Here is a 16123-nt window from a genome sequence, read left to right as displayed (position 1 = left end):
CCATAGAGATTGATCTCTGACTGAGACTTTGCATGGTCACCTCCACATGGGAAGTGGACATGTATGTGGAAAATTGTAACACTTACCAAGGCTCACTCTACATGTGCACAAAATATATGTGGTGCAGGGTAAAGAAACCAAAGACCCTACAACAGAATCAATGAATTAGCTTATTTAACATTTTTGTTGTATGTCTTTTTAGAATAACAATCCTTTAACAATGACATTAAATGGTTCAGGCTTTCCTCTATGGAAGACTCACATCAGACATTAGTTTTCAATGTGTACAGAAGATGTGGTAAACTTTTTTGTTGTTGATGGAGTTCATTAACAGGGGGAATTGGGTTGAGGGGGAGTTCCTCCATAATGCAATTTTTAGAGTGGATGTTTTTAATGTAATAGAAATCTATAAAGAAATTGAGAATTAAAGTTTGTATGTCTTGAATTTCTATTTTGATAGAATGTCATGTTAGTAATCTGAACATAATTAATGCACCTCCTAAGTAGGCAATAGAGTTAATAGGCTGTTAGGAAAAGCAGATTAGGAACACACACCACCATCGAGCAGTTTTGTATTAAGGCTTTAACAGCCTGTACAGTCCCCTCAAAGTATCCACACCCCTTGACTTTTTCCACATGTTGTGTTACAAAGTTGGATTAAAATAGATTTTGTCAACAATCTACACAAAATACTTTGATGTGGAAGAATAATTTGTTAAAAAAATAAAATTCAAATATAGCACTAATGCATCTTGATTGGATAAGTATTCAACCCCCTGAGTTGATGTTAGAATCGCCTTTGGCAGTGATTACCGCTGTGAGTCTTTCTGGTCTAAGAGCTTTCCTCACCTGGATTGTGCAACATTTGCCCATTTATTATTTTCTAAAGTCTTCAAGCTCTGTCAAATTTATTGTTTATCATTGCTGACAACCATTTTCAGGTCTTTCCATAGATTTTCAAGCCAATTTAAGTCAAAACTGCAACTCGGCCACTCAGGAACATTCACTGTCTTCTTGGTAAGCAACCAGTGTAGATTTGGCCTTGTGAATTCATATCCCAGTGTCTGGTGGAAAGCAGACTGAACCAGATTTTCCTCTAGGATTTTGCCTGTGCTTAGCTACATTCTGTTAATTTTTTTATCCTGAAAAACTCCCCAGTCCTTAACGATTACAAGCATACACATAACTTCATGCAGCCACCACTATGCTTGAAAATATGGTGGTACATTACTGGTACTCAGTAATGTATTGGATTTGCACAGCCAGTATGTGTTCAGGACAAAAAGTGAATTACTTTGTCAAATATTTAGCAGTATTGCTTTGTTGCAAACAGGATGCATGTTTTGGAATATTTTTTATTCTGTACAGGCTTCCTTCTTTTCACTCTGTCAATGAAGTTAGTAATGTGGATTAACTACAATGTTGTTGATCTATCCTCAGTTTTCTCCTATCACAGCCATTAAACTCATGGTGAAATATTTGAGCAGATTCCTTCCTCTACGTCAGCTGAGTGAGGAAGGACACCTGTATCTTTGTAGTGACTGGGTGAATTGATACACCATCCAAAGTGTAGTTAATAACTTCACCCTGCTCAAAGGATTATTCAATGTCTGCTTTATTTTTTATTTGTACCCATCTACCAATAGGTGCTCTTACCAATTGGTGCCCTTCTTTGTTGGAAAACCTCCCTGGTCTTTGTGGTTTAATCTGTGTTTGAAATTCACTGCTTGACTGAGGGACCTTCAAATTATCTGTGTATGGGGTACAGAGATGAGGTAGTCATTAAAAAATCCTGTTGAACATCATCTTATTATATGACTTGTTAAGCAAAGTTTAACTCCTGAATATATTTAGGCTTGCCATAATAAGGGCTGTAATACTTATCAACTCAAGACATTTCAGCTTTTCATTTTTAATGAATTGTTAAAAATGTAGAAAAACATAATTCCACTTTTTTTTCACCTTTATTTGATCAGGTAGGCTAGTTGTGAACAAGTTCCCATTTGCAACTGCGAGCTGGCCAAGATAAGGCAAAGCAGTTCGACACATACAACAACACAGAGTTACACATGGAATAAACAAACATACAATCAATAATACAGTAGAAAAAGTCTATACCCAGCATGCGCAAACAAGGTAGGATAAGGGAGATAAGGCAATAAATAGTCCATGGTGGCAAAGTAATTACAATATAGCAATTAAACACTGGAATGGTAGAATGTGCAGAAGATGAATGTGCAAGTAGAGATACGGAGGTGCAAAGGAGCAAGATAAAAAAAATGAATACAGTTTGGGGATGAGGTAGTTGGATGGGCTATTTACAGATGGGCTATGTACAGGTGCAGTGATCTGTGAGCTGCTCTGACAGCTGGTGCTTAAAGCTAGTATGGGAGATAAGTCTCCAGCTTTAGTGATTTTTGCAGTTTGTTCTAGTCATTGGCAGTAGAGAACTGGAAGGAGAGGCGGCCAAAGGAAGAATTGGCTTTGGGGGTGACCAGTGAGATATACCTGCTGGAGCTCGTGCTACGGGTGGGTGCTGCTATGGTGACCAGTGAGCTGAGATAAGGTGGGGCTTTATCTAGCAGAAACTTATAGATGACCTGGAGCCAGTGTGTCTGGCGACGAGTATGAAGCAAGGGCCAGCCAACGAGAGCGTACAGGTCGCAGTGGTGGGTAGTATACAAAACGGATGGCACTGTGATAGACTGCATCCAATTTGTTGAGTAGAGTGTTGGAGGCTTTTTTTGTTGTAAATGACATCGCCGAAGTCGAAGATCGGTAGGATGGTCAGTTTTACGAGGCTTTGTTGCGAAATAGGAAGCCGATTCTAGATTTAATTTTGGATTGGAGATGTTTAATGTGAGTCTGGAAGGAGAGTTTACAGTCTTACCAGAAACCTAGGTATTTGTAGTTGTCCACATATTCTAAGTCAGAACCGTCCAGAGTAGTGATGCTGGACGGGCGGGTGGGTGCGGGCAGCGATCGGTTAAAGAGCATGCATTCAGTTTTACTTGCATTTAAGAGCAGTTGGAGGCCACGGAAGGAGAGTTGTATGGCACTGAAGCTCGTCTGGAGGTGTCCAAAGAAGGGCCAGAAGTATACAGAACGGTGTCGTCTGCGTAGAGGTGGATCAAAGAATCCCCAGCAGCAAGAGCGACATCATTGATGTATACAGAGAAGAGAGTCGGCCCGAGAATTGAACCCCGTGGCATCCCCATAGAGACTGCCAGAGGTCCGGACAACAGGCCCTCCGATTTGACACAGATTGTCTAGCCCTGCTGATTTGTAGAGGTCCAGATTTTGCAGCTCTTTCAGAACATCAGCTATCTGGATTTGGGTGAAGGAGAAATGGGGGAGGCTTGGGCGAGTTGCTGTGGGGGGTGGAGGGCTGTTGATCGGGGTAGGGGTAGCCAGGTGGAAAGCATGGCCAGCCGTAGAAAAAATGCTTATTGAAATTCTCAATTATAGTGGATTTATCAGTGGTGACAGTGTTTCCTAGCCTCAGTGCAGCTGGCAGGGGGTGCTCTTATTCTCAGTCCCAGAACTTTTTTGAGTTAGTACTACAGGATGCAAATTTCTGCTTGAAAAAGCTAGCCTTAGCTTTCCTAACTGCCTGTGTATATTGGTTCCTAACTTCCCTGAAAAGTTAAATATCACGGGGGCTATTTGATGCTAATGCAGAATGCCACAGGATTTTTTTGTGCTGGTCAAGGGCAGTCAGGTCTGGAGAGAACCAAGGGCTATATCTGTTCCTGGTTCTACATTTTTTGTATGGGGCATGTTTATTTAAGATGGTGAGGAAGGCACTTTTAAAGAATAACCAGGCATCCTCTACTGACGGGATGAGGTCAATATCCTTCCAGGATACCCGGGCCAAGTCGATTAGAAAGGCCTGCTCGCTGAAGTGTTTTAGGGAGCGTTTGACAGTGATGAGGGGTGGTCGTTTGACCGCAGACCCATTACGGATGCAGGCAATGCGGCAGTGATCGCTGAGATCTTGGTTGAAAACAGCAGAGGTGTATTTGGAGGGCAAGTTGGTTAGGATGATATCTATGAGGGTGCCTGTGTTTACAGATTTGGGGTTGTACCTGATGGGTTCATTGATAATTTGTGTGAGATTGAGGGTATCAAGCTTAGATTGTAGGATGGCCGGGGTGTTAAGCATGTCACCGTTTAGGTCACCTATAGCAAGCGGCAACGGTGAGAGACTTGTTTCTGGAAAGGTGGATTTTTAAAAGTAAAAGCTTGAATTGTTTGGGTACAGACCTGGATAGTAAGACAGATCTCTGCAGTAGATTGCAACACCGCCCCCTTTGGCAGTTCTATCTCGGAAAATGTTATAGTTAAGGATGGAAATTTCGGCGTTTTTGGTGGTCTTCCTAAACCAGGATTCAGACACGGCTAGGACATCCGGGTTGGCATAGTATGCTAAAGCAGTGAATAAAACAAACTTTGAACACTTTGAAATGATAGGATATTGTGTGTAAGGTAGTGAAAAAAAGAGCATTTTAATCCATTTTAAATTCAGGCTGTAACAATAAAATGTGGAATAAGTCAAGGGGTGTGAATACTTTCTGAAAGCATAGATTTGATGTAGAGTTTAATGTCTTCAGCTTGGTTTGTTGGGGTACATTGTGTTTTGTCTTAGCGTTCTACCTGTGAGAATATACTACCCTGGTCACGTGAAAACCATGCCCTTTAATCTTTAATCCACTGTGTTCTGTACAGACAAGATAAGTCTGGGTATAAAGTACAGTAATGTGGTCACACTGCTGTTTTCTCTCTGCTCCCAAATGGCTAATATCATGACACAAACACAAAGTACAGTACACACAGGAGAAATCACGGCACTTCAGAAAGTATTACACCAGTACTACAGTTTCCTCATTCTTTTTGGAGTTGAGAAAATAATAGCCACCCATGTAGTCAACCCTGGCCTTTTCTCATTTGGGCAAAAGTCCGTCCTCTACCCTCTCTCCTCCGTCCCCTCTTCTCCAAACCCGGAAACCGAGTGATCCTTAGATGTCAATTCGTTAGTAGGCGAACGGAAGAGTGTGACCCACTCCTTGATAGCCACCTTTCATCGCTTTTGTTTTGTCTGAGCATTCACACAAAGCATTCACACATTTAAAAATGAGCCTTCTCTGACCTACTTCCTGGGTTTCTTCTCCAGCTTGACCATGTCAGAGAACTCTGGAGTAGAGACAGGAGGAGGAGAGGAATAACATTGTGTAACTGACCATCTGGGTCTGTGACAGAGTTGTCTAGTGGTGGTTTGAAACACAGCCAACAGGGAGAGATCTGTCTCAGCAAGAGTCGTGTATTACACAACAGTGTCTGCCAAATGTTAAACGTCTGGCAGCTGGAGGTAGTGTAGTGCAGCGTGAGAACCTGGACAGGGTGCAAATGAATACAGGGTGTATTCAAATGAGTAATGCAGGTAGAGATAGTCAATCCTTGAGTTCTGCTGTTTGTTTTCTCTACTATCAGCCCCCTCCCCCCAACAATCATTAAACTCCCACCAGCCAGCTACAATACCATTCTCTAGTACATTTTATTCAACGGTTGTGGTTACTCATTACAGTACCTATTATCCAATCCATCAGGTTTCACATTTGTTGTGATACCAGGTTTGCATGTGATCAAGTGACGTTTTTGTGACTTACAGAATAAAACCTGCTAAAGATGTTTGTCCATGAGTAATATACTTTGTTGTATTGACCATAAGTCTGAACATGGCATTGTGAACAGCTGCCATCTGCTGACCTCTAGTGGCAGAGAGAGAGAGAGTTAGTTGCACCAAGTGTAGAGATTACTAGTGATTGAGAACTCTTACAAAACCTGTGCTGAAAAAGTAAGTGAAATTGTATTCGCATGTGATAGCAATGTTAGTTGACTAAAACCAGTGGCACACAAAATCCAAATGCATATGGTACGCTCTTTACAGCACATGGCAATCCATAGGGAGTGCCTCCTCTCTTTGAAGCCCTGACTGTCTAATAACCCTGGCCTACATACAGTATGTTCTGGAGAAAAATAACAACATCCATCTCTCTGGTGCAAGTAAGATAGTGCTTGAAGTGCAAATGATAGATTGGATGAGGAGACAAGGAGTGTGTGTTATAAGAATGATGAAACATACCGAAATCATCAGTTCTTGCTAATGTTGAGTTGCCCAGCCCCAGACTGGAGTGTTTGTCTCGTTCTCTCGCACACGCTCTCTTGCTCTCTCTTTCGCTGGGAAACATATGTTTCCCATGCCAAGACAATAAACAATCAGTAAACATTGCATGCACAAAAGTTTTAAAATAATATTGACATTTAAAATGTTATTATTGGCTATAGTTGAAGTGTGAAATGGAAAATAAACAGATATATACAGTATATAGGTTGTATTGCTGCTGTGATTGCACACTGCGGTATTTCGCCTAACAGAAAGGGGAGTTTATCAATGTTTTATTTGTTTTCAAATTCTTTGTGTGTCTGTGGGAATGATGTGCCTAATGTGGTCATACATTTGGCTAGAGGTTAGGAAGTCCTCTCTCAATAGCCAGGCTATGCTCACTGAGTCTGCAATTAGTCAAGGATTTTCTTAATTTGGGGTCAGTCACAGTGTTCAGGTATTGGATATAGTCATATTTCTTGTTTGTGGTTTTGCGTTGTACGCAAAGTATATTTGTTGCAGAATTCTGCATGCCGAGTCTCAATTGGGTTTGTCTCATTTAAATTAATTATTGGTTGGTGAGTGGACCCCAGATCTCACAACCATAGAGGGCAATGGGTTCGATAACTGATTTAAGTATTTTTAGCCAGATCCTATTTGGGATGTTGAGTTTTATGTTCCTTTTGATAGCATAGAAGGTATTTCTTGCCTTGTCTCTTAGATAGTTAACATCCTTGTGGAAGTTACCTGTGGTGGTGATGTTTAGGCCAAGGTAGGTGTAATTCTTGCTGTGCTCCAGGGCAACAGTATCTAGATCATTTGAATTTGTTGTCTTGGCTACTGGGCCTTTTTTGGAACCCCATTATTTTTGTCTTACTGAGATTTACTGTCAGTGCCCAAGTCTGACAGAATATGTGCAGAAGATCTAGTTGCTGCTGTAGGCCATCCTAGGTTGGGGCCAGAAGCACGAGATCATCTGCAAACAGTAGACGTTTGATTTCTGAGTCCATTAAAGAGTTCCAAACCTGGGTGAGGCCGGATGCTGCAGACTGAATAGGAAGAGAGGTAGGAGATGCAGTCTTGAAAAAATAATAAAATAATTCAATATCAAATAATTTGTAGGTAACAATTTAGTATCTTACTATAATAGTTTTCCATTCAAATGGTAACATACTAAAATACCAAGAATTTTGCTATTACTGTCTGGGAATGGTCTGAGTGAGGAACTGAAAATGGAAAACTAGCTCTAATTGGTATAGAGGTTTGGAACTCTTTGTTATTGGTATATTAAAACATACCGTTTGCTGATATCACCCATGCAAAACCTGCTGATTAGAATGTCCTTTGTAGACTGTATTTTCAACCATAATCAGGAAATAACATTGATCAAATGTATTCACTCTTTTACAGTATAATACAAAACAGAATTGTGACTGCACTGGGCTTTTATAAACCCTGTTCAGTAGGGAATGGAGTGCTCTGAAGCAGTTCTGTTACATAACATTAACCTTTATGGATATGCTTCCTTAAAATGAATATAACATGACTTATGAATATAATAATAATAATAACAATAATACATAGATTTTATATAGAGCTTTTCAAGGATCCAAGTACATATTTGCATGAGTCTATTCATCATCGCATACATTACCACCTGTTACGACTGAAAATGCATTACATTCTTTGAGAGGGAGAGAGAAAGAGGCTTTCTGTAGCAAAAAAAGATATACAGTTGAAGTCGGAAGTTTACATACACGTTAGCCAAATATATTTAAACTCAGTTTTTCGCAATTCTTGACATTTAATCCAAGTAAAAATTCCCTGTCTTAGGTCAGTTACGATCATCACTTTATTTTCAAATCAAATAAATGTTTATTGGTCACATACACATGTTAGTAGATGTTAATGCGAGTGTAGCGAAATGTTTGTGCTTCTGGTTCCGACCGTGCAGTAATATCTAACAAGTAATCTAACCCGAATGTGAAATGTCAGAATAATAGTAGAGAGAAGGATTTATTTCAGCTTTTATTTCTTTCATCACATTCCCAGTAGGTCAGAAGTTTACATACACTCAATTAGTATTTGGTAGCATTGCCTTTAAATTGTTTAACTTGGGTCAAATGTTTCAGGTAGCCTTCCACAAGCTTCCCACAATAAGTTGGGTGAATTTTGGCCCATTCCTCCTGACAGAGCTGGTGTAACTGAGTCAGGTTTGTAGGCCTGCTTGCTCGCACACGCTTTTTCAGTTCTGCCCACTAATTTTCTATAGGATTGAGTTCAGGGCTTTGTGATGGCCACTCCAATACCTTGACTTTGTTGTCCTTAAGCCATTTTGCCACAACTTTGGAAATATGCTTAGGGTCATTGTCCACTTGGAAGACCCATTTGCGACCAAGCTTTAACTTCCTCACTGATGTCATGAGATGTTTTAGAGCAGTGGCTTCTTCCTTGCTGAGCGGCCTTTCAGGTTATGTCGACATAAGACTCGTTTTACTGTGGATATTGATAATTTTGTACCTGTTTCCTCCAGCATCTTTACAAGGTCCTTTGCTGTTGTTCTGGGATTGATTTGCACTTTTCGCACCAAAGTACGTTCATCTCTAGGAGACAGAACACGTCTCCTTCCTGAGCGGTATGACGGCTGCATGGTCCGATCGTGTTTATACTTGTGTACTATTGTTTGTACAGATGAACGTGCTACCTTCAGGCGTTTGAAAATTGCTCCCAAGGATGAACCAGACTTGTGGAGGTCCACAATTCTTTTTCTGAGGTCTTGGGTGATTTCTTTTGATTTTCCCATGATGTCAACCAAAGAGGCACTGAGTTTGAAAATAGGCTTTGGAATACATCCACAGGTACTCAAATTATGTCAATTAGCCTATCAGAAGCTTCTAAAGCCATGATATAATTTTATGGAATTTTCCAAGCTGTTTAAAGGCACAGTCAACTTAGTGTATGTAAACTTCTGACGCACTGGAATTGTGATACAGTGAATTATAAGTGAAATAATCTTTCTGTAAACAATTTGTTGCAAAAATTACTTGTCATGCACAAAGTGGATGTCCTAACCAACTTGCCAAAACTGTAGTTTGTTAACAAGAAATTTGTGGAGTGGTTGAAAAATGAGTTTTAATGACTCCAACCTAAGTGTATGTAAACTTCCGACTTCAACTGTAGATGTGTGTTCCGTGTGCTCTGTCATTGGATTGTACCAGGCTGTATCTATGTATACAGAGGCGAGGTATGTTGTGTATCACTGTCTACCGTTCCGGTCTGTCTCAGATTTTGATTCATTTTTAATTGTTATTTACCCTTTATTTAACTAGGCAAATCAGTTAAGAACAAATTCTTATTTACAATGACGGCCTATGCCGGCCAAACCCGGACGATGCTGGTCCTATTGTGCGCCGCCCTATGGGACTCCCAATCATGGCCGTATGTGATACAGCCTGATACAGATCAGATCCCAGAGATAGAGACCCCCTGCTGGGCTCAGATCCCTTAAAGTAGCTTGCTGTGATCTGGACCACTAAACCCAGCCTCCATCCCAAATTGCACACTATGGGCCCTGGTCGAAAGTAGTGCACTTTATAGGGATTTTGGTGCCATATGGCTTCAATAAAGATACAATCTGGATGATAAAAAAATAAAAAAATAAATTGCGGTTCCATTGCTTATTTTAGTGTACAGATATAGATTCCCAGATCCCAGAAAAACACCTTTTAAGTATTTAATGTACTCCTGGTATATTTAAGCAATAAGGCCTGAGGGGGAGTGGTATATGGCCCACATACCACGGCTAAGGGCTGTTCTTAGGCACAATGCAACGCAGAATGCCTGGATATACCACAAACCCCTGAGGTGCCTTAGTGCTATTATAAACTGGTTAGCAACGTATTTAGAACAGTAAAAATACATGTTTTGTCATACCTTTGGTATATGGTCTGATATACCACAGCTTTCAGTGAATCAGCATTAAGCAATTAGATCTAGTGCCTTATACAAGAGAAGTCAGCTGCAGTGTACAGTATGTCCATTCAGGGACATGACCAAGTAATCTTATATGTTTTAACATGGTCTTGATGTTGTTAGAGCTATTGGAACAGGCTGTGCTATATGATACTGTTTAAGTAGGAGTTGAATTGCCTTTATATAATGCAATTGTGGCCCTGGTCAAAAGTAATGTAATATAAAGGGACTAGGGTGCCATTGGGACGCAGAATTTGTGGTAAAATGGAAAGATATTGAGTGAATAAAATAGATCTTTATTATTAGCACATGTAGCACATGGGGATGTGTGAAACTAACTCCTCAGCCTGAAGTGTTCACACTTGCGCCAGTGAATAGCTAGCTTTTCGCGTGGTGCTGACTCGTAAGATGCTTCAGGAGGGTGTTCACGTGTAATAGCAAGGCGGTGTTCCCGAGTTCGCATCGTATGGGCAGAATCCGGAGGAAGTGGTACTGGCTAAGCAAACAGCGGGACATCCTTTAAAGTGATGCCATGACCTAGATTTACAGTTGCTGTCAGCTCAATGCTGGGGTCACTGTTGAGTAAGTTTGAGGGGTGAATGAAGAAGATGGGAATGTGTGAAACTTACTCCTCAATCAGAAGCATCCCCACGTGTGCCAGCGAAAAGCTATTTGCTGGTATTGGCATACTCGGGAGGAAGTGGTACTCGCTAAGCAAGCAGCGAGACGTCCTTTACACACATTTAGCTGAAGCGGCCTGTCAACACTCATCTCAAAATGTATTTAACATAATATTGACCCAAGATTGTATATTCCTCACTTGAAGTGCAACCCAATAATACAACGTGACTGCTCAGGTTATCTACACAATTAACACATTATTTTATCCATTGGTCAAAATATTGGTTTTTGATTGGACACCCTAGAATTTGTCATGCACTTGCCGGGGCAGGCCTGCTCCCTCCGTGGCTAAAGCCGGTATGAGAAACATGCTAACAAACCGTTGTGCTATGAAACTACATACTGCACTCTGACCCACAAAACTTTTCTAAAGTCATGATTGTGTTGTTAGACAGAGCAAGCAAGGAAAGTGAACTTCACAACGTGATGTTTTATTAGCGGTTCATAGCATCTATTGTTATTGTTTAAATTCTTAATTTCTTTCTTTGCCATGGTCTAATAACTCAAGCATAGATTGTTCACTTTTTTTCTGATTTGGCACACAGAAACTAGAGGCCATGAGTAACTTGGTCAAAAAGAACAGCACCGATTGGCCTATACGTGACGCTGTTATAAGCAGTTTCACTTAAACCCTCATCCATCGCCCTGTTTGACCTATGGACTTGAAACGGACTTGAAACCTTCCTCATGCGGAATAAATTTGCCCCAAGGACCCATAAGGTCTATCAGAATATATTTTCCTCCATCTTGGAAATTTGGGAGAAACTTTGGAAAAACTTCTCATTAAGTAACAACACAAAATTCGGTATGTAGGGTACATCTCTTAACTTAATTTGAGAAAAGATAACCCTAACCCTAACGCCACTTGAGTGGGTTGAGTCACTGACGTGATCTTCCTGTCTGGGTTGGCGCCCCCCCTTGGGTTGTGCCATGGCGGAGATCTTTGTGGGCTATACTCTGCCTTGTCTCAGGATGGTAAGTTGGTGGTTGAAGATATCCCTCTAGTGGTGTGGGGGCTGTGCTTTGGCAAAGTGGGTGGGGTTATATCCTTCCTGTTTGGCCCTGTCCGGGGGTATCATCGGATGGGGCCACAGTGTCTCCTGACCCCTCCTGTCTCAGCCTCCAGTATTTATGCTGCAGTAGTTTATGTGTCGGGGGGCTAGGGTCAGTTTGTTATATCTGGAGTACTTCTCCTGTCTTTTCCGGTGTCCTGTGTGAATTTAAGTATGCTCTCTCTAATTCTCTCTTTCTTTCTCTCTCTCGGAGGACCTGAGCCCTAGGACCATGCCTCAGGACTACCTGGCATGATGACTCCTTGCTGTCCCCAGTCCACCTGGCCGTGCTGCTGCTCCAGTTTCAACTGTTCTGCCTGCGGCTATGGAACCCTGACCTGTTCACCGGACGTGCTACCTGTCCCAGACCTGCTGTTTTCAACTCTCTAGAGACKGCAGGAGCGGTAGAGATACTSTMAATGATCGGCTATGAAAAGCCAACTGACATTTACTCCTGAGGTGCTGACRTGRTGCARCCTCGACAACRACTGTGATTATTATTATTTGACCKWGRTGGTCATTTATGAACATTTGAACATCTTGGCCATGTTCTGTTATAATCTCCACCCGGCACAGCCAGAAGAGGACTGGCCACCCCTCATAGCCTGGTTCCTCTCTAGGTTTCTTCCTAGGTTTTGGCCTTTCTAGGGAGTTTTTCCGAGCCACCATGCTTCTACACCTGCATTGCTTGCTGTTTGGGGTTTTAGGCTGGGTTTCTGTACAGCACCTTGAGATATCAGCTGATGTAAGAAGGGCTATATAAATACATTTGATTTGTTAAGAGATGGCTGAGATTGAAAAATCAGGAAATCTGATTTTACTTGTCCATTTAAGTCCTTTGTAAATTCACTTCACATTGGCCTATCAACTTGAAACTTTTTTGGGTCATCAAAGACATTGTCATGACGAACCATGTTACGTTTGACATTGATATCTTCGAAGATAAGGAAACTATTCTGCCCTACCAAGACAAAACGCAGTAACTACAAATTTGGTCAAAAATCTTTGATATGTTGTAATGGCCAGGTATATTATCTGATAAATGTGGTATTTTGTTTCCTGACACAAGAACAAGCCAGTTGATCAGAATACATCATGGAGTATCAGAAATTGCTCTCTGTCTAGACAGAAAAATACTTTGAAATCAGATTTTGCAGTAAAAAAAGTGGTTCCTGCATTTTTCCTTTGTAAGGCAGTATTAACAATTTAACTTTTTATAATGTAATGCTCATGCTTAAAATAATCTTACAAAATCTTCTCATCAAAAGTCAGATTCAGTCAGAATGTGGTCATAGCACTCTTCACAATAGTCCCTAAAGTGTATGAGAGAATAATGTTGATCCATTCAAAGATGGTCACACTGTACCAGTAGATGCATATTAACACATGCGCTAAAATATGTTACAAATACTTATTCTCATGAACCATAAAACCAAATTATGACAAATGTGGAATGTACTCCCATGGTACATGTCTTAACTTAGTTTGGTCAAGGGATTTATCAAAATATGATTTTATGTGTCCATTTAAACCATTGTAAATCCACTCGACAGTGGCCTATCAACTTAACTTCCGTTGCGTTGTTTGTAACTTATTTTTTAACTCATTTTGTACCTAATGTTGCTGCTACCGTCTCTTATGACCGAAAATATCTTCTGGACATCAGAACAGTGATTACTCACCACAAACTGACAGAAGATTTTTTTTCCTTTAACAAGTCCGACGAGCCCGACATACTGCTTTCCCGGGAACAGGCCCAAATCGCTGTCATTTGCGTGAAGAGAAGATGGAGAAAAAGAGGGCGGAGGTTGGGCTGCCTACTGAGAATTCATAGGCGATCGAATAAACCCCCACTGCCTTCCGTTCTACTTGCTAACGTGCAATCATTGGAAAATAAAATCGACGACCTACGAAGAAGATTCAACTACTAACGGGACATTAAAAACTGTAATAACTTATGCTTCACAGAGTCATGGCTGAACGACGACATTATCAAAATACAGCTGGCTGGATATACGCTGTATCGGCAGGATAGAACAGCGACGTCTGGTAAGACAAGGGGTGAGGGACTATATATATTTGTAAACAACATCTGGTGCATGATATCTAAGGAAGTCTTGAGGTTTTGCTCGCCTGAGGTAGAGTATCTCATGATAAGCTGTAGACCACACTATATACAGAGAGAGTTTTCATCTGTATTTTTCATAGCTGTCTACATACTACCACAGACCGAGACTGGCACTAAGACTGCACTCAATGAGCTGTATCCGCCATAAGCAAACAGGAAAACGCTCATCCAGTGGTAGCAGTCCTAGTGGCTGGGAACTTTAATGAAGGGAGACTTAAATCCGTTTGACCTAATTTCCACCAGCATGTTAAATGTGCAACCAGAGGGAAAAAACTCCACACACAGAGATGTGTACAAAACTCTCCTTCACCCTCCATATGACAAATCTGACCATAATTCTATCCCGCTGATTCCTGCTTACGAGCAAAAATTAAAGCAGGAAGCACCAGTGACTCGATAAGTAAAAAATTGGTCAGATGAAGCAGATGCTAAGCTACAGGACTGTTTCGCTAGCACAGACTGGAATATGTTCTGGGATATTTCCGATGGCATTGAGGAGTACACCACATGAGTCATTGACTTCATCAATAAGTGCATCGATGACGTCGTCCCCACAGTGACCGTACGTACATACCCCAACCATAAGCCATGGATCACAGGCAATATCCGCACTGAGCTAAAGGCTAGAGCTGCCGCTTTCAAGGAGCGGGACTCTAACCCAGAAGCTTATAAGAAATCTCTCAAATCCCTCCTCCTCCATCAAACAGTTAAAGCGTCAACACATGACTAAGATCGAATCATACTACACCGGCTCCGACGCTCGTTGGATGTGGCAGGGCTTGCAAACCATTGCAGACTACAAAGGGAAGCACAGCCAAGAGCTGCCCAGTGACATGAACCTAACAGACGAGCTAAACTACTTCGAGGCAAATAACACTGAAACAAGCATTAGAGATTTTCCGGACAACAGTGTGATCACGCTCTCCGCAGCCGATGTGATTAAGACCTTAAAACAGGTCAACATTCACAAGGCCGCAGGGCCAGACACGTTACCAGGACGTGTACTGCGAGCATTCGCTGAAAAACTGGCAAGTGTCTTCACTAACATTTTCAACCTCTCTGTAAAGGAGTGCATAACTGGCTGCAGGGAAGTCAGGCGCAGGAGAGCAGAAATGGGTATCAAACGGAGCCCTTTATTAAGGCGAACATAACATGGTACACACACGGGTTACAATAACCCGGCGCAAACCAGCCTGGAGTAAACATACATTTACATATAACAATTCCACACACAGACATAGGGGGAAACAGAGGGTATTATGCAAGACGAGTAATGAGGGATTGCTAACCAGGTGTGTGGGAAAACAAGACAAAACAAATGGAAAATGAAAGGTGGATCGGCAATGGCTAGAAGACCGGTGACGTCGACCGCCGAACGCTGCCCGAACAAGGAGAGGGACCGACCTCGGCGGAAGTCGTGACACTCTCCCTGTCCGAGTCTGTAATACCAACATGTTTCAAGCAGACCACCATAGTCCCTGTGCCCAAGAACACAAAGGTAACCTGCCTAAATGACTACCGACCCGTAGCACTCACGTCTGTAGCCATGAAGTGCTTCTAAAGGCTGCTCATGGCTCACATCAACACCATTATCCCAGAAACCCTAGACCCACTTGAATTTGCATACCGCCCAAACAGATCCACAGATAATCAATCAAATTTCAATCAAATGCATTTATAAAGCCCTTCTTACATCAGCTGATGTCACAAAGTGCGGTACAGAAACCCAGCCTAAAACACCAAACCAAGCAAGCAATGCAGGTGTAGAAGCATGGTGGCTAGGAAAAACTCCCTAGAAAGGCCGGACCCTAGGAAGAAACCTATAGAGGAACCAGACTATGAGGGGTGGCCAGTCCTCTATTGCACTCCACACTGCCCTCTCCCACCTGGACAAAAGGAACACCGACGTGAGAATGCTTTTCATTGACTATAGCTCAGCATTCAACACCATAGTGCCCTCAAAGATCATCAATAAGCTAAGGACCCTGGGACTAAACACCTCCCTCTGTAACTGGATCCTGGACTTCCTGACGGGCCACCCCCAGGTGGTAAGAGTAGGTAACAACACATCCGCCACGCTGATCCTCAACACAGGGGCCCTTCAGGGGTGCATGCTCAGTCCCCTCC

The sequence above is a fragment of the Salvelinus sp. IW2-2015 genome, linkage group LG18, assembly GCF_002910315.2.
Source record: "Salvelinus sp. IW2-2015 linkage group LG18, ASM291031v2, whole genome shotgun sequence".
NCBI lineage: Eukaryota > Metazoa > Chordata > Actinopteri > Salmoniformes > Salmonidae > Salvelinus > Salvelinus sp. IW2-2015.
The sequence above is the reverse complement of the archived record's forward strand: the minus strand, read 5'-3'. Positions refer to the sequence as shown.